The 14,597-nt window shown below is 44.2% G+C and overlaps 86 non-coding genes across 86 annotated transcripts; all 86 read left to right on the plus strand.

The window, feature by feature from the left end:
• Positions 1-188: 188 nt before the first annotated feature.
• Positions 189-261, plus strand: TRNAM-CAU (transfer RNA methionine (anticodon CAU)). Its single transcript has one exon. It is a non-coding gene; the product is annotated as a tRNA-Met (tRNA).
• Positions 262-328: 67 nt separating this feature from the next.
• On the plus strand, positions 329-401 carry TRNAM-CAU (transfer RNA methionine (anticodon CAU)). Its single transcript has one exon. It is a non-coding gene; the product is annotated as a tRNA-Met (tRNA).
• Positions 402-468: 67 nt separating this feature from the next.
• On the plus strand, positions 469-541 carry TRNAM-CAU (transfer RNA methionine (anticodon CAU)). Its single transcript has one exon. It is a non-coding gene; the product is annotated as a tRNA-Met (tRNA).
• Positions 542-608: 67 nt separating this feature from the next.
• Positions 609-681, plus strand: TRNAM-CAU (transfer RNA methionine (anticodon CAU)). Its single transcript has one exon. It is a non-coding gene; the product is annotated as a tRNA-Met (tRNA).
• Positions 682-888: 207 nt separating this feature from the next.
• On the plus strand, positions 889-961 carry TRNAM-CAU (transfer RNA methionine (anticodon CAU)). Its single transcript has one exon. It is a non-coding gene; the product is annotated as a tRNA-Met (tRNA).
• A 67-nt stretch (positions 962-1,028) lies between these two features.
• On the plus strand, positions 1,029-1,101 carry TRNAM-CAU (transfer RNA methionine (anticodon CAU)). The gene has a single exon. It is a non-coding gene; the product is annotated as a tRNA-Met (tRNA).
• Positions 1,102-1,168: 67 nt separating this feature from the next.
• TRNAM-CAU (transfer RNA methionine (anticodon CAU)) lies at positions 1,169-1,241 on the plus strand. The gene has a single exon. It is a non-coding gene; the product is annotated as a tRNA-Met (tRNA).
• Positions 1,242-1,308: 67 nt separating this feature from the next.
• TRNAM-CAU (transfer RNA methionine (anticodon CAU)) lies at positions 1,309-1,381 on the plus strand. Its single transcript has one exon. It is a non-coding gene; the product is annotated as a tRNA-Met (tRNA).
• Positions 1,382-1,448: 67 nt separating this feature from the next.
• TRNAM-CAU (transfer RNA methionine (anticodon CAU)) lies at positions 1,449-1,521 on the plus strand. The gene has a single exon. It is a non-coding gene; the product is annotated as a tRNA-Met (tRNA).
• Positions 1,522-1,588: 67 nt separating this feature from the next.
• TRNAM-CAU (transfer RNA methionine (anticodon CAU)) lies at positions 1,589-1,661 on the plus strand. The gene has a single exon. It is a non-coding gene; the product is annotated as a tRNA-Met (tRNA).
• Positions 1,662-1,728: 67 nt separating this feature from the next.
• TRNAM-CAU (transfer RNA methionine (anticodon CAU)) lies at positions 1,729-1,801 on the plus strand. Its single transcript has one exon. It is a non-coding gene; the product is annotated as a tRNA-Met (tRNA).
• Positions 1,802-2,008: 207 nt separating this feature from the next.
• TRNAM-CAU (transfer RNA methionine (anticodon CAU)) lies at positions 2,009-2,081 on the plus strand. The gene has a single exon. It is a non-coding gene; the product is annotated as a tRNA-Met (tRNA).
• A 207-nt stretch (positions 2,082-2,288) lies between these two features.
• On the plus strand, positions 2,289-2,361 carry TRNAM-CAU (transfer RNA methionine (anticodon CAU)). Its single transcript has one exon. It is a non-coding gene; the product is annotated as a tRNA-Met (tRNA).
• A 67-nt stretch (positions 2,362-2,428) lies between these two features.
• TRNAM-CAU (transfer RNA methionine (anticodon CAU)) lies at positions 2,429-2,501 on the plus strand. Its single transcript has one exon. It is a non-coding gene; the product is annotated as a tRNA-Met (tRNA).
• A 67-nt stretch (positions 2,502-2,568) lies between these two features.
• On the plus strand, positions 2,569-2,641 carry TRNAM-CAU (transfer RNA methionine (anticodon CAU)). Its single transcript has one exon. It is a non-coding gene; the product is annotated as a tRNA-Met (tRNA).
• Positions 2,642-2,708: 67 nt separating this feature from the next.
• TRNAM-CAU (transfer RNA methionine (anticodon CAU)) lies at positions 2,709-2,781 on the plus strand. Its single transcript has one exon. It is a non-coding gene; the product is annotated as a tRNA-Met (tRNA).
• Positions 2,782-2,988: 207 nt separating this feature from the next.
• Positions 2,989-3,061, plus strand: TRNAM-CAU (transfer RNA methionine (anticodon CAU)). The gene has a single exon. It is a non-coding gene; the product is annotated as a tRNA-Met (tRNA).
• Positions 3,062-3,128: 67 nt separating this feature from the next.
• Positions 3,129-3,201, plus strand: TRNAM-CAU (transfer RNA methionine (anticodon CAU)). Its single transcript has one exon. It is a non-coding gene; the product is annotated as a tRNA-Met (tRNA).
• Positions 3,202-3,268: 67 nt separating this feature from the next.
• TRNAT-CGU (transfer RNA threonine (anticodon CGU)) lies at positions 3,269-3,341 on the plus strand. The gene has a single exon. It is a non-coding gene; the product is annotated as a tRNA-Thr (tRNA).
• Positions 3,342-3,408: 67 nt separating this feature from the next.
• Positions 3,409-3,481, plus strand: TRNAM-CAU (transfer RNA methionine (anticodon CAU)). The gene has a single exon. It is a non-coding gene; the product is annotated as a tRNA-Met (tRNA).
• Positions 3,482-3,548: 67 nt separating this feature from the next.
• Positions 3,549-3,621, plus strand: TRNAM-CAU (transfer RNA methionine (anticodon CAU)). Its single transcript has one exon. It is a non-coding gene; the product is annotated as a tRNA-Met (tRNA).
• Positions 3,622-3,688: 67 nt separating this feature from the next.
• TRNAM-CAU (transfer RNA methionine (anticodon CAU)) lies at positions 3,689-3,761 on the plus strand. The gene has a single exon. It is a non-coding gene; the product is annotated as a tRNA-Met (tRNA).
• A 207-nt stretch (positions 3,762-3,968) lies between these two features.
• On the plus strand, positions 3,969-4,041 carry TRNAM-CAU (transfer RNA methionine (anticodon CAU)). The gene has a single exon. It is a non-coding gene; the product is annotated as a tRNA-Met (tRNA).
• Positions 4,042-4,108: 67 nt separating this feature from the next.
• Positions 4,109-4,181, plus strand: TRNAM-CAU (transfer RNA methionine (anticodon CAU)). The gene has a single exon. It is a non-coding gene; the product is annotated as a tRNA-Met (tRNA).
• Positions 4,182-4,248: 67 nt separating this feature from the next.
• On the plus strand, positions 4,249-4,321 carry TRNAM-CAU (transfer RNA methionine (anticodon CAU)). The gene has a single exon. It is a non-coding gene; the product is annotated as a tRNA-Met (tRNA).
• Positions 4,322-4,388: 67 nt separating this feature from the next.
• On the plus strand, positions 4,389-4,461 carry TRNAM-CAU (transfer RNA methionine (anticodon CAU)). The gene has a single exon. It is a non-coding gene; the product is annotated as a tRNA-Met (tRNA).
• A 67-nt stretch (positions 4,462-4,528) lies between these two features.
• TRNAM-CAU (transfer RNA methionine (anticodon CAU)) lies at positions 4,529-4,601 on the plus strand. Its single transcript has one exon. It is a non-coding gene; the product is annotated as a tRNA-Met (tRNA).
• Positions 4,602-4,668: 67 nt separating this feature from the next.
• Positions 4,669-4,741, plus strand: TRNAM-CAU (transfer RNA methionine (anticodon CAU)). The gene has a single exon. It is a non-coding gene; the product is annotated as a tRNA-Met (tRNA).
• A 67-nt stretch (positions 4,742-4,808) lies between these two features.
• Positions 4,809-4,881, plus strand: TRNAM-CAU (transfer RNA methionine (anticodon CAU)). The gene has a single exon. It is a non-coding gene; the product is annotated as a tRNA-Met (tRNA).
• Positions 4,882-5,088: 207 nt separating this feature from the next.
• Positions 5,089-5,161, plus strand: TRNAM-CAU (transfer RNA methionine (anticodon CAU)). Its single transcript has one exon. It is a non-coding gene; the product is annotated as a tRNA-Met (tRNA).
• A 207-nt stretch (positions 5,162-5,368) lies between these two features.
• TRNAM-CAU (transfer RNA methionine (anticodon CAU)) lies at positions 5,369-5,441 on the plus strand. Its single transcript has one exon. It is a non-coding gene; the product is annotated as a tRNA-Met (tRNA).
• A 67-nt stretch (positions 5,442-5,508) lies between these two features.
• TRNAM-CAU (transfer RNA methionine (anticodon CAU)) lies at positions 5,509-5,581 on the plus strand. The gene has a single exon. It is a non-coding gene; the product is annotated as a tRNA-Met (tRNA).
• A 67-nt stretch (positions 5,582-5,648) lies between these two features.
• Positions 5,649-5,721, plus strand: TRNAM-CAU (transfer RNA methionine (anticodon CAU)). The gene has a single exon. It is a non-coding gene; the product is annotated as a tRNA-Met (tRNA).
• Positions 5,722-5,788: 67 nt separating this feature from the next.
• TRNAM-CAU (transfer RNA methionine (anticodon CAU)) lies at positions 5,789-5,861 on the plus strand. Its single transcript has one exon. It is a non-coding gene; the product is annotated as a tRNA-Met (tRNA).
• A 207-nt stretch (positions 5,862-6,068) lies between these two features.
• TRNAM-CAU (transfer RNA methionine (anticodon CAU)) lies at positions 6,069-6,141 on the plus strand. The gene has a single exon. It is a non-coding gene; the product is annotated as a tRNA-Met (tRNA).
• A 67-nt stretch (positions 6,142-6,208) lies between these two features.
• On the plus strand, positions 6,209-6,281 carry TRNAM-CAU (transfer RNA methionine (anticodon CAU)). The gene has a single exon. It is a non-coding gene; the product is annotated as a tRNA-Met (tRNA).
• A 67-nt stretch (positions 6,282-6,348) lies between these two features.
• Positions 6,349-6,421, plus strand: TRNAT-CGU (transfer RNA threonine (anticodon CGU)). The gene has a single exon. It is a non-coding gene; the product is annotated as a tRNA-Thr (tRNA).
• Positions 6,422-6,488: 67 nt separating this feature from the next.
• On the plus strand, positions 6,489-6,561 carry TRNAM-CAU (transfer RNA methionine (anticodon CAU)). Its single transcript has one exon. It is a non-coding gene; the product is annotated as a tRNA-Met (tRNA).
• A 207-nt stretch (positions 6,562-6,768) lies between these two features.
• TRNAM-CAU (transfer RNA methionine (anticodon CAU)) lies at positions 6,769-6,841 on the plus strand. The gene has a single exon. It is a non-coding gene; the product is annotated as a tRNA-Met (tRNA).
• A 67-nt stretch (positions 6,842-6,908) lies between these two features.
• TRNAM-CAU (transfer RNA methionine (anticodon CAU)) lies at positions 6,909-6,981 on the plus strand. The gene has a single exon. It is a non-coding gene; the product is annotated as a tRNA-Met (tRNA).
• A 67-nt stretch (positions 6,982-7,048) lies between these two features.
• On the plus strand, positions 7,049-7,121 carry TRNAM-CAU (transfer RNA methionine (anticodon CAU)). The gene has a single exon. It is a non-coding gene; the product is annotated as a tRNA-Met (tRNA).
• A 67-nt stretch (positions 7,122-7,188) lies between these two features.
• Positions 7,189-7,261, plus strand: TRNAM-CAU (transfer RNA methionine (anticodon CAU)). The gene has a single exon. It is a non-coding gene; the product is annotated as a tRNA-Met (tRNA).
• A 67-nt stretch (positions 7,262-7,328) lies between these two features.
• On the plus strand, positions 7,329-7,401 carry TRNAM-CAU (transfer RNA methionine (anticodon CAU)). The gene has a single exon. It is a non-coding gene; the product is annotated as a tRNA-Met (tRNA).
• Positions 7,402-7,468: 67 nt separating this feature from the next.
• On the plus strand, positions 7,469-7,542 carry TRNAM-CAU (transfer RNA methionine (anticodon CAU)). Its single transcript has one exon. It is a non-coding gene; the product is annotated as a tRNA-Met (tRNA).
• A 66-nt stretch (positions 7,543-7,608) lies between these two features.
• Positions 7,609-7,681, plus strand: TRNAM-CAU (transfer RNA methionine (anticodon CAU)). The gene has a single exon. It is a non-coding gene; the product is annotated as a tRNA-Met (tRNA).
• A 67-nt stretch (positions 7,682-7,748) lies between these two features.
• TRNAM-CAU (transfer RNA methionine (anticodon CAU)) lies at positions 7,749-7,821 on the plus strand. The gene has a single exon. It is a non-coding gene; the product is annotated as a tRNA-Met (tRNA).
• Positions 7,822-8,028: 207 nt separating this feature from the next.
• Positions 8,029-8,101, plus strand: TRNAM-CAU (transfer RNA methionine (anticodon CAU)). Its single transcript has one exon. It is a non-coding gene; the product is annotated as a tRNA-Met (tRNA).
• A 67-nt stretch (positions 8,102-8,168) lies between these two features.
• Positions 8,169-8,241, plus strand: TRNAM-CAU (transfer RNA methionine (anticodon CAU)). Its single transcript has one exon. It is a non-coding gene; the product is annotated as a tRNA-Met (tRNA).
• Positions 8,242-8,308: 67 nt separating this feature from the next.
• Positions 8,309-8,381, plus strand: TRNAM-CAU (transfer RNA methionine (anticodon CAU)). The gene has a single exon. It is a non-coding gene; the product is annotated as a tRNA-Met (tRNA).
• Positions 8,382-8,448: 67 nt separating this feature from the next.
• On the plus strand, positions 8,449-8,521 carry TRNAM-CAU (transfer RNA methionine (anticodon CAU)). The gene has a single exon. It is a non-coding gene; the product is annotated as a tRNA-Met (tRNA).
• Positions 8,522-8,588: 67 nt separating this feature from the next.
• Positions 8,589-8,661, plus strand: TRNAM-CAU (transfer RNA methionine (anticodon CAU)). The gene has a single exon. It is a non-coding gene; the product is annotated as a tRNA-Met (tRNA).
• Positions 8,662-8,728: 67 nt separating this feature from the next.
• TRNAM-CAU (transfer RNA methionine (anticodon CAU)) lies at positions 8,729-8,801 on the plus strand. Its single transcript has one exon. It is a non-coding gene; the product is annotated as a tRNA-Met (tRNA).
• Positions 8,802-9,008: 207 nt separating this feature from the next.
• On the plus strand, positions 9,009-9,081 carry TRNAM-CAU (transfer RNA methionine (anticodon CAU)). The gene has a single exon. It is a non-coding gene; the product is annotated as a tRNA-Met (tRNA).
• Positions 9,082-9,148: 67 nt separating this feature from the next.
• Positions 9,149-9,221, plus strand: TRNAM-CAU (transfer RNA methionine (anticodon CAU)). Its single transcript has one exon. It is a non-coding gene; the product is annotated as a tRNA-Met (tRNA).
• Positions 9,222-9,288: 67 nt separating this feature from the next.
• On the plus strand, positions 9,289-9,361 carry TRNAM-CAU (transfer RNA methionine (anticodon CAU)). The gene has a single exon. It is a non-coding gene; the product is annotated as a tRNA-Met (tRNA).
• Positions 9,362-9,428: 67 nt separating this feature from the next.
• On the plus strand, positions 9,429-9,501 carry TRNAM-CAU (transfer RNA methionine (anticodon CAU)). The gene has a single exon. It is a non-coding gene; the product is annotated as a tRNA-Met (tRNA).
• Positions 9,502-9,568: 67 nt separating this feature from the next.
• Positions 9,569-9,641, plus strand: TRNAM-CAU (transfer RNA methionine (anticodon CAU)). The gene has a single exon. It is a non-coding gene; the product is annotated as a tRNA-Met (tRNA).
• Positions 9,642-9,848: 207 nt separating this feature from the next.
• Positions 9,849-9,921, plus strand: TRNAM-CAU (transfer RNA methionine (anticodon CAU)). The gene has a single exon. It is a non-coding gene; the product is annotated as a tRNA-Met (tRNA).
• A 67-nt stretch (positions 9,922-9,988) lies between these two features.
• TRNAM-CAU (transfer RNA methionine (anticodon CAU)) lies at positions 9,989-10,061 on the plus strand. Its single transcript has one exon. It is a non-coding gene; the product is annotated as a tRNA-Met (tRNA).
• A 67-nt stretch (positions 10,062-10,128) lies between these two features.
• On the plus strand, positions 10,129-10,201 carry TRNAM-CAU (transfer RNA methionine (anticodon CAU)). The gene has a single exon. It is a non-coding gene; the product is annotated as a tRNA-Met (tRNA).
• Positions 10,202-10,268: 67 nt separating this feature from the next.
• Positions 10,269-10,341, plus strand: TRNAM-CAU (transfer RNA methionine (anticodon CAU)). The gene has a single exon. It is a non-coding gene; the product is annotated as a tRNA-Met (tRNA).
• Positions 10,342-10,408: 67 nt separating this feature from the next.
• Positions 10,409-10,481, plus strand: TRNAM-CAU (transfer RNA methionine (anticodon CAU)). Its single transcript has one exon. It is a non-coding gene; the product is annotated as a tRNA-Met (tRNA).
• A 207-nt stretch (positions 10,482-10,688) lies between these two features.
• TRNAM-CAU (transfer RNA methionine (anticodon CAU)) lies at positions 10,689-10,761 on the plus strand. Its single transcript has one exon. It is a non-coding gene; the product is annotated as a tRNA-Met (tRNA).
• A 205-nt stretch (positions 10,762-10,966) lies between these two features.
• TRNAM-CAU (transfer RNA methionine (anticodon CAU)) lies at positions 10,967-11,039 on the plus strand. The gene has a single exon. It is a non-coding gene; the product is annotated as a tRNA-Met (tRNA).
• Positions 11,040-11,246: 207 nt separating this feature from the next.
• Positions 11,247-11,319, plus strand: TRNAM-CAU (transfer RNA methionine (anticodon CAU)). Its single transcript has one exon. It is a non-coding gene; the product is annotated as a tRNA-Met (tRNA).
• A 67-nt stretch (positions 11,320-11,386) lies between these two features.
• Positions 11,387-11,459, plus strand: TRNAM-CAU (transfer RNA methionine (anticodon CAU)). The gene has a single exon. It is a non-coding gene; the product is annotated as a tRNA-Met (tRNA).
• A 67-nt stretch (positions 11,460-11,526) lies between these two features.
• TRNAM-CAU (transfer RNA methionine (anticodon CAU)) lies at positions 11,527-11,599 on the plus strand. Its single transcript has one exon. It is a non-coding gene; the product is annotated as a tRNA-Met (tRNA).
• A 67-nt stretch (positions 11,600-11,666) lies between these two features.
• TRNAM-CAU (transfer RNA methionine (anticodon CAU)) lies at positions 11,667-11,739 on the plus strand. Its single transcript has one exon. It is a non-coding gene; the product is annotated as a tRNA-Met (tRNA).
• A 67-nt stretch (positions 11,740-11,806) lies between these two features.
• Positions 11,807-11,879, plus strand: TRNAM-CAU (transfer RNA methionine (anticodon CAU)). The gene has a single exon. It is a non-coding gene; the product is annotated as a tRNA-Met (tRNA).
• Positions 11,880-11,946: 67 nt separating this feature from the next.
• TRNAM-CAU (transfer RNA methionine (anticodon CAU)) lies at positions 11,947-12,019 on the plus strand. The gene has a single exon. It is a non-coding gene; the product is annotated as a tRNA-Met (tRNA).
• Positions 12,020-12,086: 67 nt separating this feature from the next.
• On the plus strand, positions 12,087-12,159 carry TRNAM-CAU (transfer RNA methionine (anticodon CAU)). Its single transcript has one exon. It is a non-coding gene; the product is annotated as a tRNA-Met (tRNA).
• Positions 12,160-12,226: 67 nt separating this feature from the next.
• TRNAM-CAU (transfer RNA methionine (anticodon CAU)) lies at positions 12,227-12,299 on the plus strand. The gene has a single exon. It is a non-coding gene; the product is annotated as a tRNA-Met (tRNA).
• Positions 12,300-12,366: 67 nt separating this feature from the next.
• Positions 12,367-12,439, plus strand: TRNAM-CAU (transfer RNA methionine (anticodon CAU)). The gene has a single exon. It is a non-coding gene; the product is annotated as a tRNA-Met (tRNA).
• Positions 12,440-12,506: 67 nt separating this feature from the next.
• Positions 12,507-12,579, plus strand: TRNAM-CAU (transfer RNA methionine (anticodon CAU)). The gene has a single exon. It is a non-coding gene; the product is annotated as a tRNA-Met (tRNA).
• A 67-nt stretch (positions 12,580-12,646) lies between these two features.
• TRNAM-CAU (transfer RNA methionine (anticodon CAU)) lies at positions 12,647-12,719 on the plus strand. Its single transcript has one exon. It is a non-coding gene; the product is annotated as a tRNA-Met (tRNA).
• Positions 12,720-12,786: 67 nt separating this feature from the next.
• Positions 12,787-12,859, plus strand: TRNAM-CAU (transfer RNA methionine (anticodon CAU)). The gene has a single exon. It is a non-coding gene; the product is annotated as a tRNA-Met (tRNA).
• A 67-nt stretch (positions 12,860-12,926) lies between these two features.
• On the plus strand, positions 12,927-12,999 carry TRNAM-CAU (transfer RNA methionine (anticodon CAU)). The gene has a single exon. It is a non-coding gene; the product is annotated as a tRNA-Met (tRNA).
• A 67-nt stretch (positions 13,000-13,066) lies between these two features.
• On the plus strand, positions 13,067-13,139 carry TRNAM-CAU (transfer RNA methionine (anticodon CAU)). Its single transcript has one exon. It is a non-coding gene; the product is annotated as a tRNA-Met (tRNA).
• Positions 13,140-13,206: 67 nt separating this feature from the next.
• Positions 13,207-13,279, plus strand: TRNAM-CAU (transfer RNA methionine (anticodon CAU)). The gene has a single exon. It is a non-coding gene; the product is annotated as a tRNA-Met (tRNA).
• A 67-nt stretch (positions 13,280-13,346) lies between these two features.
• On the plus strand, positions 13,347-13,419 carry TRNAM-CAU (transfer RNA methionine (anticodon CAU)). Its single transcript has one exon. It is a non-coding gene; the product is annotated as a tRNA-Met (tRNA).
• Positions 13,420-13,626: 207 nt separating this feature from the next.
• TRNAM-CAU (transfer RNA methionine (anticodon CAU)) lies at positions 13,627-13,699 on the plus strand. Its single transcript has one exon. It is a non-coding gene; the product is annotated as a tRNA-Met (tRNA).
• Positions 13,700-13,766: 67 nt separating this feature from the next.
• On the plus strand, positions 13,767-13,839 carry TRNAM-CAU (transfer RNA methionine (anticodon CAU)). The gene has a single exon. It is a non-coding gene; the product is annotated as a tRNA-Met (tRNA).
• Positions 13,840-13,906: 67 nt separating this feature from the next.
• On the plus strand, positions 13,907-13,979 carry TRNAM-CAU (transfer RNA methionine (anticodon CAU)). Its single transcript has one exon. It is a non-coding gene; the product is annotated as a tRNA-Met (tRNA).
• A 67-nt stretch (positions 13,980-14,046) lies between these two features.
• Positions 14,047-14,119, plus strand: TRNAM-CAU (transfer RNA methionine (anticodon CAU)). The gene has a single exon. It is a non-coding gene; the product is annotated as a tRNA-Met (tRNA).
• A 207-nt stretch (positions 14,120-14,326) lies between these two features.
• TRNAM-CAU (transfer RNA methionine (anticodon CAU)) lies at positions 14,327-14,399 on the plus strand. The gene has a single exon. It is a non-coding gene; the product is annotated as a tRNA-Met (tRNA).
• A 67-nt stretch (positions 14,400-14,466) lies between these two features.
• On the plus strand, positions 14,467-14,539 carry TRNAM-CAU (transfer RNA methionine (anticodon CAU)). Its single transcript has one exon. It is a non-coding gene; the product is annotated as a tRNA-Met (tRNA).
• Positions 14,540-14,597: the final 58 nt, after the last annotated feature.

Consider the following 14,597-nt stretch of genomic DNA (forward strand, 5'->3'; position numbering starts at 1 on the left):
CGTTAATAGAATACTTGATTGATAGAGAGTTGACATGTTCTAATAACAGCCTCGGTAGCGCAGTAGGTAGCTCGTCAGTCTCATAATCTAATGGTCTTGAGTTCGATCCTCACTCGGGGCATGATTTTGGCGCTGATTTTCGTTAATGGAATACTTGATTGATAAATAGGTTAATTGGTCTAATAACAGCCTCGATAGCGCAGTCGGTAGCGCGTCAGTCTCATAATCTGAAGGTCGTGAGTTCGATACTCACTCGGGGCATGATTTTGGCGCGGATTTTCGTTAATAGAATACTTGATTCATAAAGAGGTGACATGTTCTGACAACAGCCTCGATAGCGCAGTAGGTAGCGCGTCAGTCTCATAATCTGAAGGTCTTGAGTTCGATCCTCACTCGGGGCGTGTTTTTGGCGCTGATTTTCGTTAATAGAATACTTGGTTGATAAAGATGTGACATGTTCTAATAACAGCCTCGATAGCGCAGTAGGTAGCGCGTCAGTCTCATAATATGAAGGTCGTGAGTTCGATCCTCACTCGGGGCATGATTTTGGCGCTGATTTTCGTTAATAGAATACTTTATTTATAAAGAGGTGACATGTTCTGACAACAGCCTCGATAGCGCAGTAGGTAGCGCGTCAGTCTCATAATCTAAAGGTCTTGAGTTCGATCCTCACTCGGGGCATGATTTTGGCGCTGATTTTCGTTAATGGAATACTTGATTGATAAATAGGTTAATTGGTCTAATAACAGCCTCGATAGCGCAGTAGGTAGCGCGTCAGTCTCATAGTCCGAAGGTCGTGAGTTCTATCCTCACTCGGGGCGTGATTTTGGCGCTGATTTTCGTTAATAGAATACTTGGTTGATAAAGAGGTGACATCTTCTAATAACAGCCTCGATAGCGCAGTAGGTAGCGCGTCAGTCTCATAATCTGAAGGTCGTGAGTTCGATCCTCACTCGGGGCAAGATTTTGTCGCTGATTTTCGTTAATAGAATACTTGATTGATAAAGAGGTGACATCTTCTAATAACAGCCTCGATAGCGCAGTAGGTAGCGCGTCAGTCTCATAATCTAAAGGTCTTGAGTTCGATCCTCACTCGGGGCATGATTTTGGCGCTGATTTTCGTTAATGGAATACTTGATTGATAAATAGGTTAATTGCTCTAATAACAGCCTCGATAGCGCAGTCGGTATCGCGTCAGTCTCATAATCTGAAGGTCGTGAGTTCGATAATCACTCGGGGCATGATTTTGGCGCTGATTTTCGTTAATAGAATACTTGGTTGATAAAGAGGTGACATGTTCTAATAACAGCCTCGATAGCGCAGTAGGTAGCGCGTCAGTCTCATAATCTAAAGGTCTTGAGTTCGATCCTCACTCGGGGCATGATTTTCGCGCTGATTTTCGTTAATGGAATACTTGATTGATAAATAGGTTAATTGGCCTAATAACAGCCTCGATAGCGCAGTAGGTAGCGCGTCAGTCTCATAATCCGAAGGTCGTGAGTTCTATCCTCACTCGGGGCATGATTTTGGCGCTGATTTTCGTTAATAGAATACTTGATTGATAAAGAGTTGACATGTTCTAATAACAGCCTCGGTAGCGCAGTAGGTAGCGCGTCAGTCTCATAATCTGAAGGTCGTGAGTTCGATCCTCACTCGGGGCCACTTTTTGGCGCTGATTTTCCTTAATGGAATACTTGATTGATAAATAGGTTTATTGATCTAATAACAGCCTCGATAGCGCAGTCGGTAGCGCGTCAGTCTCATAATCTGAAGGTCGTGAGTTTGATCCTCACTCGGGGCATGATTTTGGCGCTGATTTTCGTTAATAGAATACTTGATTCATAAAGAGGTGACATGTTCTGACAACAACCTCGATAGCGCAGTAGGTAGCGCGTCAGTCTCATAATTTGAAGGTCGTGAGTTCGATCCTCACTCGTTTCGTGATTTTGGCGCTGATTTTCGTTAATAGAATACTTGGTTGATAAAGAGGTGACATGTTCTAATAACAGCCTCCATAGCGCAGTAGGTAGCGCGTCAGTCTCATAATCTGAAGGTCGTGAGTTCGATCCTCACTCGGGGCAAGATTTTGGCGCTGATTTTCGTTAATAGAATACTTGATTGATAGAGAGTTGACATGTTCTAATAACAGCCTCGGTAGCGCAGTAGGTAGCTCGTCAGTCTCATAATCTAATGGTCTTGAGTTCGATCCTCACTCGGGGCATGATTTTGGCGCTGATTTTCGTTAATGGAATACTTGATTGATAAATAGGTTAATTGGTCTAATAACAGCCTCGATAGCGCAGTCGGTAGCGCGTCAGTCTCATAATCTGAAGGTCGTGAGTTCGATACTCACTCGGGGCATGATTTTGGCGCGGATTTTCGTTAATAGAATACTTGATTCATAAAGAGGTGACATGTTCTGACAACAGCCTCGATAGCGCAGTAGGTAGCGCGTCAGTCTCATAATCTGAAGGTCTTGAGTTCGATCCTCACTCGGGGCGTGTTTTTGGCGCTGATTTTCGTTAATAGAATACTTGGTTGATAAAGATGTGACATGTTCTAATAACAGCCTCGATAGCGCAGTAGGTAGCGCGTCAGTCTCATAATCTGAAGGTCGTGAGTTCGATCCTCACTCGGGGCATGATTTTGGCGCTGATTTTCGTTAATAGAATACTTTATTTATAAAGAGGTGACATGTTCTGACAACAGCCTCGATAGCGCAGTAGGTAGCGCGTCAGTCTCATAATCTAAAGGTCTTGAGTTCGATCCTCAATCGGGGCATGATTTTGGCGCTGATTTTCGTTAATGGAATACTTGATTGATAAATAGGTTAATTGGTCTAATAACAGCCTCGATAGCGCAGTAGGTAGCGCGTCAGTCTCATAGTCCGAAGGTCGTGAGTTCTATCCTCACTCGGGGCGTGATTTTGGCGCTGATTTTCGTTAATAGAATACTTGGTTGATAAAGAGGTGACATCTTCTAATAACAGCCTCGATAGCGCAGTAGGTAGCGCGTCAGTCTCATAATCTGAAGGTCGTGAGTTCGATCCTCACTCGGGGCAAGATTTTGTCGCTGATTTTCGTTAATAGAATACTTGATTGATAAAGAGTTGACATCTTCTAATAACAGCCTCGATAGCGCAGTAGGTAGCGCGTCAGTCTCATAATCTAAAGGTCTTGAGTTCGATCCTCACTCGGGGCATGATTTTGGCGCTGATTTTCGTTAATGGAATACTTGATTGATAAATAGGTTAATTGGTCTAATAACAGCCTCGATAGCGCAGTCGGTATCGCGTCAGTCTCGTAATCTGAAGGTCGTGAGTTCGATCCTCACTCGGGGCATGATTTTGGCGCTGATTTTCGTTAATAGAATACTTGATTCATAAAGAGGTGACATGTTCTGACAACAGCCTCGATAGCGCAGTAGGTAGCGCGTCAGTCTCATAATCTGAAGGTCTTGAGTTCGATCCTCACTCGGGGCGTGTTTTTGGCGCTGATTTTCGTTAATAGAATACTTGGTTGATAAAGATGTGACATGTTCTAATAACAGCCTCGATAGCGCAGTAGGTAGCGCGTCAGTCTCATAATATGAAGGTCGTGAGTTCGATCCTCACTCGGGGCATGATTTTGGCGCTGATTTTCGTTAATAGAATACTTTATTTATAAAGAGGTGACATGTTCTGACAACAGCCTCGATAGCGCAGTAGGTAGCGCGTCAGTCTCATAATCTAAAGGTCTTGAGTTCGATCCTCACTCGGGGCATGATTTTGGCGCTGATTTTCGTTAATGGAATACTTGATTGATAAATAGGTTAATTGGTCTAATAACAGCCTCGATAGCGCAGTAGGTAGCGCGTCAGTCTCATAGTCCGAAGGTCGTGAGTTCTATCCTCACTCGGGGCGTGATTTTGGCGCTGATTTTCGTTAATAGAATACTTGGTTGATAAAGAGGTGACATCTTCTAATAACAGCCTCGATAGCGCAGTAGGTAGCGCGTCAGTCTCATAATCTGAAGGTCGTGAGTTCGATCCTCACTCGGGGCAAGATTTTGTCGCTGATTTTCGTTAATAGAATACTTGATTGATAAAGAGGTGACATCTTCTAATAACAGCCTCGATAGCGCAGTAGGTAGCGCGTCAGTCTCATAATCTAAAGGTCTTGAGTTCGATCCTCACTCGGGGCATGATTTTGGCGCTGATTTTCGTTAATGGAATACTTGATTGATAAATAGGTTAATTGCTCTAATAACAGCCTCGATAGCGCAGTCGGTATCGCGTCAGTCTCATAATCTGAAGGTCGTGAGTTCGATCCTCACTCGGGGCATGATTTTGGCGCTGATTTTCGTTAATAGAATACTTGGTTGATAAAGAGGTGACATGTTCTAATAACAGCCTCGATAGCGCAGTAGGTAGCGCGTCAGTCTCATAATCTAAAGGTCTTGAGTTCGATCCTCACTCGGGGCATGATTTTCGCGCTGATTTTCGTTAATGGAATACTTGATTGATAAATAGGTTAATTGGCCTAATAACAGCCTCGATAGCGCAGTAGGTAGCGCGTCAGTCTCATAATCCGAAGGTCGTGAGTTCTATCCTCACTCGGGGCATGATTTTGGCGCTGATTTTCGTTAATAGAATACTTGATTGATAAAGAGTTGACATGTTCTAATAACAGCCTCGGTAGCGCAGTAGGTAGCGCGTCAGTCTCATAATCTGAAGGTCGTGAGTTCGATCCTCACTCGGGGCAAGATTTTGTCGCTGATTTTCGTTAATAGAATACTTGATTGATAAAGAGGTGACATCTTCTAATAACAGCCTCGATAGCGCAGTAGGTAGCGCGTCAGTCTCATAATCTAAAGGTCTTGAGTTCGATCCTCACTCGGGGCATGATTTTGGCGCTGATTTTCGTTAATGGAATACTTGATTCATAAAGAGGTGACATGTTCTGACAACAACCTCGATAGCGCAGTAGGTAGCGCGTCAGTCTCATAATTTGAAGGTCGTGAGTTCGATCCTCACTCGTTTCGTGATTTTGGCGCTGATTTTCGTTAATAGAATACTTGGTTGATAAAGAGGTGACATGTTCTAATAACAGCCTCCATAGCGCAGTAGGTAGCGCGTCAGTCTCATAATCTGAAGGTCGTGAGTTCGATCCTCACTCGGGGCAAGATTTTGGCGCTGATTTTCGTTAATAGAATACTTGATTGATAGAGAGTTGACATGTTCTAATAACAGCCTCGGTAGCGCAGTAGGTAGCTCGTCAGTCTCATAATCTAATGGTCTTGAGTTCGATCCTCACTCGGGGCATGATTTTGGCGCTGATTTTCGTTAATGGAATACTTGATTGATAAATAGGTTAATTGGTCTAATAACAGCCTCGATAGCGCAGTCGGTAGCGCGTCAGTCTCATAATCTGAAGGTCGTGAGTTCGATACTCACTCGGGGCATGATTTTGGCGCGGATTTTCGTTAATAGAATACTTGATTCATAAAGAGGTGACATGTTCTGACAACAGCCTCGATAGCGCAGTAGGTAGCGCGTCAGTCTCATAATCTGAAGGTCTTGAGTTCGATCCTCACTCGGGGCGTGTTTTTGGCGCTGATTTTCGTTAATAGAATACTTGGTTGATAAAGATGTGACATGTTCTAATAACAGCCTCGATAGCGCAGTAGGTAGCGCGTCAGTCTCATAATCTGAAGGTCGTGAGTTCGATCCTCACTCGGGGCATGATTTTGGCGCTGATTTTCGTTAATAGAATACTTTATTTATAAAGAGGTGACATGTTCTGACAACAGCCTCGATAGCGCAGTAGGTAGCGCGTCAGTCTCATAATCTAAAGGTCTTGAGTTCGATCCTCAATCGGGGCATGATTTTGGCGCTGATTTTCGTTAATGGAATACTTGATTGATAAATAGGTTAATTGGTCTAATAACAGCCTCGATAGCGCAGTAGGTAGCGCGTCAGTCTCATAGTCCGAAGGTCGTGAGTTCTATCCTCACTCGGGGCGTGATTTTGGCGCTGATTTTCGTTAATAGAATACTTGGTTGATAAAGAGGTGACATCTTCTAATAACAGCCTCGATAGCGCAGTAGGTAGCGCGTCAGTCTCATAATCTGAAGGTCGTGAGTTCGATCCTCACTCGGGGCAAGATTTTGTCGCTGATTTTCGTTAATAGAATACTTGATTGATAAAGAGGTGACATCTTCTAATAACAGCCTCGATAGCGCAGTAGGTAGCGCGTCAGTCTCATAATCTAAAGGTCTTGAGTTCGATCCTCACTCGGGGCATGATTTTGGCGCTGATTTTCGTTAATGGAATACTTGATTGATAAATAGGTTAATTGGTCTAATAAAAGCCTCGATAGCGCAGTCGGTATCGCGTCAGTCTCGTAATCTGAAGGTCGTGAGTTCGATCCTCACTCGGGGCATGATTTTGGCGCTGATTTTCGTTAATAGAATACTTGGTTGATAAAGAGGTGACATGTTCTAATAACAGCCTCGATAGCGCAGTAGGTAGCGCGTCAGTCTCATAATCTAAAGGTCTTGAGTTCGATCCTCACTCGGGGCATGATTTTCTCGCTGATTTTCGTTAATGGAATACTTGATTGATAAATAGGTTAATTGGCCTAATAACAGCCTCGATAGCGCAGTACGTAGCGCGTCAGTCTCATAATCCGAAGGTCGTGAGTTCTATCCTCACTCGGGGCATGATTTTGGCGCTGATTTTCGTTAATAGAATACTTGATTGATAAAGAGTTGACATGTTCTAATAACAGCCTCGGTAGCGCAGTAGGTAGCGCGTCAGTCTCATAATCTGAAGGTCGTGAGTTCGATCCTCACTCGGGGCCACTTTTTGGCGCTGATTTTCCTTAATGGAATACTTGATTGATAAATAGGTTAATTGGTCTAATAACAGCCTCGATAGCGCAGTCGGTAGCGCGTCAGTCTCATAATCTGAAGGTCGTGAGTTCGATACTCACTCGGGGCATGATTTTGGCGCGGATTTTCGTTAATAGAATACTTGATTCATAAAGAGGTGACATGTTCTGACAACAGCCTCGATAGCGCAGTAGGTAGCGCGTCAGTCTCATTATCTGAAGGTCGTGAGTTCGATCCTCACTCGGGGCGTGATTTTGGCGCTGATTTTCGTTAATAGAATACTTGATTCATAAAAAGGTGACATGTTCTGACAACAGCCTCGATAGCGCAGTAGGTAGCGCGTCAGTCTCATAATCTGAAGGTCGTGAGTTCGATCCTCACTCGGGGCGTGATTTCGGCGCTGATTTTCGTTAATAGAATACTTGGTTGATAAAGAGGTGACATGTTCTAATAACAGCCTCGATAGCGCAGTAGGTAGCGCGTCAGTCTCATAATCTGAAGGTCGTGAGTTCGATCCTCACTCGGGGCAAGATTTTGGCGCTGATTTTCGTTAATAGAATACTTGATTGATAAAGAGTTGACATGTTCTAATAACAGCCTCGGTAGCGCAGTAGGTAGCGCGTCAGTCTCATAATCTGAAGGTCGTGAGTTCGATCCTCACTCGGGATCACTTTTTGGAGCTGATTTTCGTAACTGGAATACTTAATTGATAATTAGGTTAATTGATCTAATAACAGCCTCGATAGCGCAGTAGGTAGCGCGTCAGTCTCATAATCTGAAGGTCGTGAGTTCGATCCTCACTCGGGGCATGATTTTGACGCTGATTTTCGTTAATAGAATACTTGATTTATAAAGAGGTGACATGTTCTGACAACGGCCTCGATAGCGCAGTAGCTAGCGCGTCAGTCTCATAGTCTGAAGGTCGTGAGTTCGATCCTCACTCGGGGCATGATTTTGGCGCTGATTTTCGTTAATAGAATACTTGATTGATAAAGAGTTGACATGTTCTAATAACAGCCTCGGTAGCGCAGTAGGTAGCGCGTCGGTCTCATAATCTGAAGGTCGTGAGTTCGATCGTCTCTCGGGGCCACTTTTTGGCGCTGATTTTCCTTAATGGAATACTTGATTGATAAATAGGTTTATTGATCTAATAACAGCCTCGATAGCGCAGTAGGTAGCGCGTCAGTCTCATAATCTGAAGGTCGTGAGTTCGATCCTCACTCGGGGCGTGATTTTGGCGCTGATTTTCGTTAATAGAATACTTGGTTGATAAAGAGGTGACATGTTCTTATAACAGCCTCGATAGCGCAGTAGGTAGCGCGTCAGTCTCATAATCTGAAGGTCGTGAGTTCGATCCTCACTCGGGGCAAGATTTTGTCGCTGATTTTCGTTAATAGAATACTTGATTGATAGAGAGTTGACATGTTCTAATAACAGCCTCGGTAGCGCAGTAGGTAGCGCGTCAGTCTCATAATCTAAAGGTCTTGAGTTCGATCCTCACTCGGGGCATGATTTTGGCGCTGATTTTCCTTAATGGAATACTTGGTTGATAAAGAGGTGACATGTTCTAATAACAGCCTCGATAGCGCAGTAGGTAGCGCGTCAGTCTCATAATCTGAAGGTCGTGAGTTCGATCCTCACTCGGGGCATGATTTTGGCGCTGATTTTCGTTAATGGAATACTTGATTGATAAATAGGTTAATTGGTCTAATAACAGCCTCGATAGCGCAGTCGGTAGCGCATCAGTCTCATAATCTGAAGGTCGTGAGTTCGATCCTCACTCGGGGCGTGATTTTGGCGCTGATTTTCGTTAATAGAATACTTGGTTGATAAAGAGGTGACATTTTCTAATAACAGCCTCGATAGCGCAGTAGGTAACGCGTCTGTCTCATAATCTGAAGGTCGTGAGTTCGATCCTCACTCGGGCCAAGATATTGTCGCTGATTTTCGTTAATAGAATACTTGATTGATAGAGAGTTGACATGTTCTAATAACAGCCTCGGTAGCGCAGTATGTAGCTCGTCAGTCTCATAATCTAAAGGTCGTGAGTTCGATCCTCACTCGGGGCGTGATTTTGGCGCTGATTTTCGTTAATAGAATACTTGGTTGATAAAGAGGTGACATGTTCTTATAACAGCCTCGATTGCGCAGTAGGTAGCGCGTCAGTCTCATAATCTGAAGGTCGTGAGTTTGATCCTCACTCGGGGCAAGATTTTGTCGCTGATTTTCGTTAATAGAATACTTGATTGATAGAGAGTTGACATGTTCTAATAACAGCCTCGGTAGCGCAGTAGGTAGCGCGTCAGTCTCATAATCTAAAGGTCTTGAGTTCGATCCTCACTCGGGGCATGATTTTGGCGCTGATTTTCGTTAATGGAATACTTGGTTGATAAAGAGGTGACATGTTCTAATAACAGCCTCGATAGCGCAGTAGGTAGCGCGTCAGTCTCATAATCTGAAGGTCGTGAGTTCGATCCTCACTCGGGGCATGATTTTGGCGCTGATTTTCGTTAATGGAATACTTGATTGATAAATAGGTTAATTGGTCTAATAACAGCCTCGATAGCGCAGTCGGTAGCGCATCAGTCTCATAATCTGAAGGTCGTGAGTTCGATCCTCACTCGGGGCGTGATTTTGGCGCTGATTTTCGTTAATAGAATACTTGGTTGATAAAGAGGTGACATTTTCTAATAACAGCCTCGATAGCGCAGTAGGTAACGCGTCTGTCTCATAATCTGAAGGTCGTGAGTTCGATCCTCACTCGGGCCAAGATATTGTCGCTGATTTTCGTTAATAGAATACTTGATTGATAGAGAGTTGACATGTTCTAATAACAGCCTCGGTAGCGCAGTATGTAGCTCGTCAGTCTCATAATCTAAAGGTCGTGAGTTCGATCCTCACTCGGGGCGTGATTTTGGCGCTGATTTTCGTTAATAGAATACTTGGTTGATAAAGAGGTGACATGTTCTTATAACAGCCTCGATTGCGCAGTAGGTAGCGCGTCAGTCTCATAATCTGAAGGTCGTGAGTTTGATCCTCACTCGGGGCAAGATTTTGTCGCTGATTTTCGTTAATAGAATACTTGATTGATAGAGAGTTGACATGTTCTAATAACAGCCTCGGTAGCGCAGTAGGTAGCGCGTCAGTCTCATAATCTAAAGGTCTTGAGTTCGATCCTCACTCGGGGCATGATTTTGGCGCTGATTTTCGTTAATGGAATACTTGGTTGATAAAGAGGTGACATGTTCTAATAACAGCCTCGATAGCGCAGTAGGTAGCGCGTCAGTCTCATAATCTGAAGGTCGTGAGTTCGATCCTCACTCGGGGCATGATTTTGGCGCTGATTTTCGTTAATGGAATACTTGATTGATAAATAGGTTAATTGGTCTAATAACAGCCTCGATAGCGCAGCCGGTAGCGAGTCAGTCTCATAATCTGAAGGTCGTGAGTTCGATCCTCACTCGGGGCAAGATTTTGGCGCTGATTTTCGTTAATAGAATACTTGATTGATAGAGAGTTGACATGTTCTAATAACCGCCTCGGTAGCGCAGTAGGTAGCGCGTCAGTCTCATAATCTAAAGGTCGTGAGTTCGATCCTCACTCGGGGCATGATTTTGGCGCTGATTTTCGTTAATAGAATTCTTGCTTGTTAAAGAGGTGACATGTTCTAATGACAGCCTCGATAGCGCAGTAGGTAGCGCGTCAGTCTCATAATCTAAAGGTCTTGAGTTCGATCCTCACTCGGGGTATGATTTTGGCGCTGATTTTTGTTAATGGAATACTTGATTGATAAATAGGTTAATTGGTCTAATAACAGCCTCGATAGCGCAGTCGGTAGCGCGTCAGTCTCATAATCTGAAGGTCGTGAGTTCGATCCTCACTCGGGGCATGATTTTGGCGCTGATTTTCGTTAATAGAATACTTGATGGATAAAGAGGTGACATGTTCTGACAACAGCCTCTAGAGCTTTAGGTAGCGCGTCAGTCTCATAATCTGAAGGTCGTGAGTTCGATCCTCACTCGGGGCGTGATTTTGGCGCAGATTTTCGTTAATAGAATACTTGGTTGATAAAGAGGTGACATGTGCTAATAACAGCCTCGATAGCGCAGTAGGTAGCGCGTCAGTCTCATAATCTGAAGGTCGTGAGTTCGATCCTCACTCGGGGCAAGATTTCGGCGCTGATTTTCGTTAATAGAATACTTGATTGATAGAGAGTTGACATGTTCTAATAACAGCCTCGTCAGCGCAGTACGTAGCGCGTCAGTCTCATAATCTAAAGGTCGTGAGTTCGATCCTCACTCGGGGCATGATATTGGCGCTGATTTTCGTTAATGGAATACTTGATTGATAAATAGGTTAATTGGTCTAATGACAGCCTCGATAGCGCAGTAGGTAGCGCGTCAGTCTCATAATCTGAAGGTCGTGAGTTCGATCCTCACTCGGGGCAAGATTTTGGCGCTGATTTTCGTTAATAGAATACTTGATTGATAGAGAGTTGACATGTTCTAATAACAGCCTCGGTAGCGCAGTAGGTAGCGCGTCAGTCTCATAATCTGAAGGTCGTGAGTTCGATCCTCACTCGGGGCAAGATTTTGGCGCTGATATTCGTTAATAGAATACTTGATTGATAGAGAGTTGACATGTTGTAATAACAGCCTCGATAGCGCAGTCGGTAGCGCGTCAGTCTCATAATCTGAAGGTCGTGAGTTCGATCCTCACTCGGGGCAAGATTTTGGCGCTGATTTTCGTTAATAGAATACTTGATTGATAGAGAGTTGACATGTTCTAATAACAGCCTCAATAGCGCAGTAGGTAGCGCGTCAGTCTCATAATCTAAAGGTCGTGAGTTCGATCCTCACTCGGGGCATTATATTGGAGCTGATTTTCGTTAATGGAATACTTGATTGATAAATAGGTTAATTGGTCTAATGACAGCCTCGATAGCGCAGTAGGTAGCGCGTCAGTCTCATATTCTGAAGGTCGTGAGTTCGATCCTCACTCGGGGCAAGATTTTGGCGCTGATTTTCGTTAATAGAATACTTGATTGATAGAGAGTTGACATGTTCTAATAACAGCCTCGGTAGCGCAGTAGGTAGCGCGTCAGTCTCATAATCTGAAGGTCGTGAGTGCGATCCTCACTCGGGGCAAGATTTTGGCGCTGATATTCGTTAATAGAATACTTGATTGATAGAGAGTTGACATGTTCTAATAACAGCCTCGGTAGCGCAGTAGGTAGCGCGTCAGTCTCATAATCTAAAGGTCGTGAGTTCGATCCTCACTCGGGGCGTGATTTTGGCGCTGATTTTCGTTAATAGAATACTTGGTTGATAAAGAGGTGACATGTTCTAATAACAGCCACAATAGCGCAGTAGGTAGCGCGTCAGTCTCATAATCTGAAGGTCGTGAGTTCGATCCTCACTCGGGGCAAGATTTTGGCGCTGATTTTCGTTAATAGAATACTTGATTGATAGAGAGTTGACATGTTCTAATAACCGCCTCGGTAGCGCAGTAGGTAGCGCGTCAGTCTCATAATCTAAAGGTCGTGAGTTCGATCCTCACTCGGGGCATGATTTTGGCGCTGATTTTCGTTAATGGAATACTTGGTTGATAAAGAGGTGACATGTTCTAATAACAGCCTCGATAGCGCAGTATGTAGCGCGTCAGTCTCATAATCTGAAGGTCGTGAGTTCGATCCTCACTCGGGGCAAGATTTTGGCGCTGATTTTCGTTAATAGAATACTTGGTTGATAAAGAGGTGACATGTTCTAATAACAGCCTCGATAGCGCAGTAGGTAGCGCGTCAGTCTCATAATCTGAAGGTCGTGAGTTCGATCCTCACTCGGGGCAAGATTTTGGCGCTGATTTTCGTTAATAGAATACTTGATTGATAGAGAGTTGACATGTTCTAATAACAGCCTCGGTAGCGCAGTAGGTAGCGCGTCAGTTTCATAATCTAAAGGTCGTGAGTTCGATCCTCACTCGGGGCGTGATTTTGGCGCTGATTTTCGTTAATAGAATACTTGGTTGATAAAGAGGTGACATGTTCTAATAACAGCCTCGATAGCGCAGTAGGTAGCGCGTCAGTCTCATAATCTGAAGGTCGTGAGTTCGATCCTCACTCGGGGCAAGATTTTGGCGCTGATTTTCGTTAATAGAATACTTGATTGATAGAGAGTTGACATGTTCTAACAACAGCCTCGGTAGCGCAGTAGGTAGCGCGTCAGTCTCATAATCTAAAGGTCGTGAGTTTGATCCTCACTCGGGGCGTGATTTTGGCGCTGATTTTCGTTAATAGAATACTTGGTTGATAAAGAGGTGACATGTTCTAATAACAGCCTCGATAGCGCAGTAGGTAGCGCGTCAGTCTCATAATCTGAAGGTCGTGAGTTCGATCCTCACTCGGGGCAAGATTTTGGCGCTGATTTTCGTTAATAGAATACTTGATTGATAGAGAGTTGACATGTTCTAATAACCGCCTCGGTAGCGCAGTAGGTAGCGCGTCAGTCTCATAATCTAAAGGTCGTGAGTTCGATCCTCACTCGGGGCATGATTTTGGCGCTGATTTTCGTTAATAGAATTCTTGCTTGTTAAAGAGGTGACATGTTCTAATAACAGCCTCGATAGCGCAGTAGGTAGCGCGTCAGTCTCATAATCTAAAGGTCTTGAGTTCGATCCTCACTCGGGGTATGATTTTGGCGCTGATTTTCGTTAATGGAATACTTGATTGATAAAAAGGTTAATTGGTCTAATAACAGCCTCGATAGCGCAGTAGGTAGCGCGTCAGTCTCATAATCTGAAGGTCGTGAGTTCGATCCTCACTCGGGGCAAGATTTTGGCGCTGATTTTCGTTAATAGAATACTTGATTGATAGAGAGTTGACATGTTCTAACAACAGCCTCGGTAGCGCAGTAGGTAGCGCGTCAGTCTCATAATCTAAAGGTCGTGAGTTTGATCCTCACTCGGGGCGTGATTTTGGCGCTGATTTTCGTTAATAGAATACTTGGTTGATAAAGAGGTGACATGTTCTAATAACAGCCTCGATAGCGCAGTAGGTAGCGCGTCAGTCTCATAATCTGAAGGTCGTGAGTTCGATCCTCACTCGGGGCAAGATTTTGGCGCTGATTTTCGTTAATAGAATACTTGATTGATAGAGAGTTGACATGTTCTAATAACCGCCTCGGTAGCGCAGTAGGTAGCGCGTCAGTCTCATAATCTAAAGGTCGTGAGTTCGATCCTCACTCGGGGCATGATTTTGGCGCTGATTTTCGTTAATAGAATTCTTGCTTGTTAAAGAGGTGACATGTTCTAATAACAGCCTCGATAGCGCAGTAGGTAGCGCGTCAGTCTCATAATCTAAAGGTCTTGAGTTCGATCCTCACTCGGGGTATGATTTTGGCGCTGATTTTCGTTAATGGAATACTTGATTGATAAATAGGTTAATTGGTCTAATAACAGCCTCGATAGCGCAGTCGGTAGCGCGTCAGTCTCATAATCTGAAGGTCGTGAGTTCGATTCTCACTCGGGGCATGATTTTGGCGCTGATTTTCGTTAATAGAGTACTTGATGCATAAAGAGGTGACATGTTCTGACAACAGCCTCGATAGCGCTGTAGGTAGCGCGTCAGTCTCATAATCTGAAGGTCGTGAGTTCGATCCTCACTCGGGGCGTGATTTTGGCGCAGATTTTCGTTAATAGAATACTTGGTTGATAAAGAGGTGACATGTT

The sequence above is a fragment of the Phalangium opilio genome, unplaced genomic scaffold, assembly GCF_054372755.1.
Source record: "Phalangium opilio isolate 3A_F unplaced genomic scaffold, DU_Popi_V2 ptg000002l_1, whole genome shotgun sequence".
Taxonomy (NCBI): Eukaryota; Metazoa; Arthropoda; class Arachnida; order Opiliones; family Phalangiidae; genus Phalangium; species Phalangium opilio.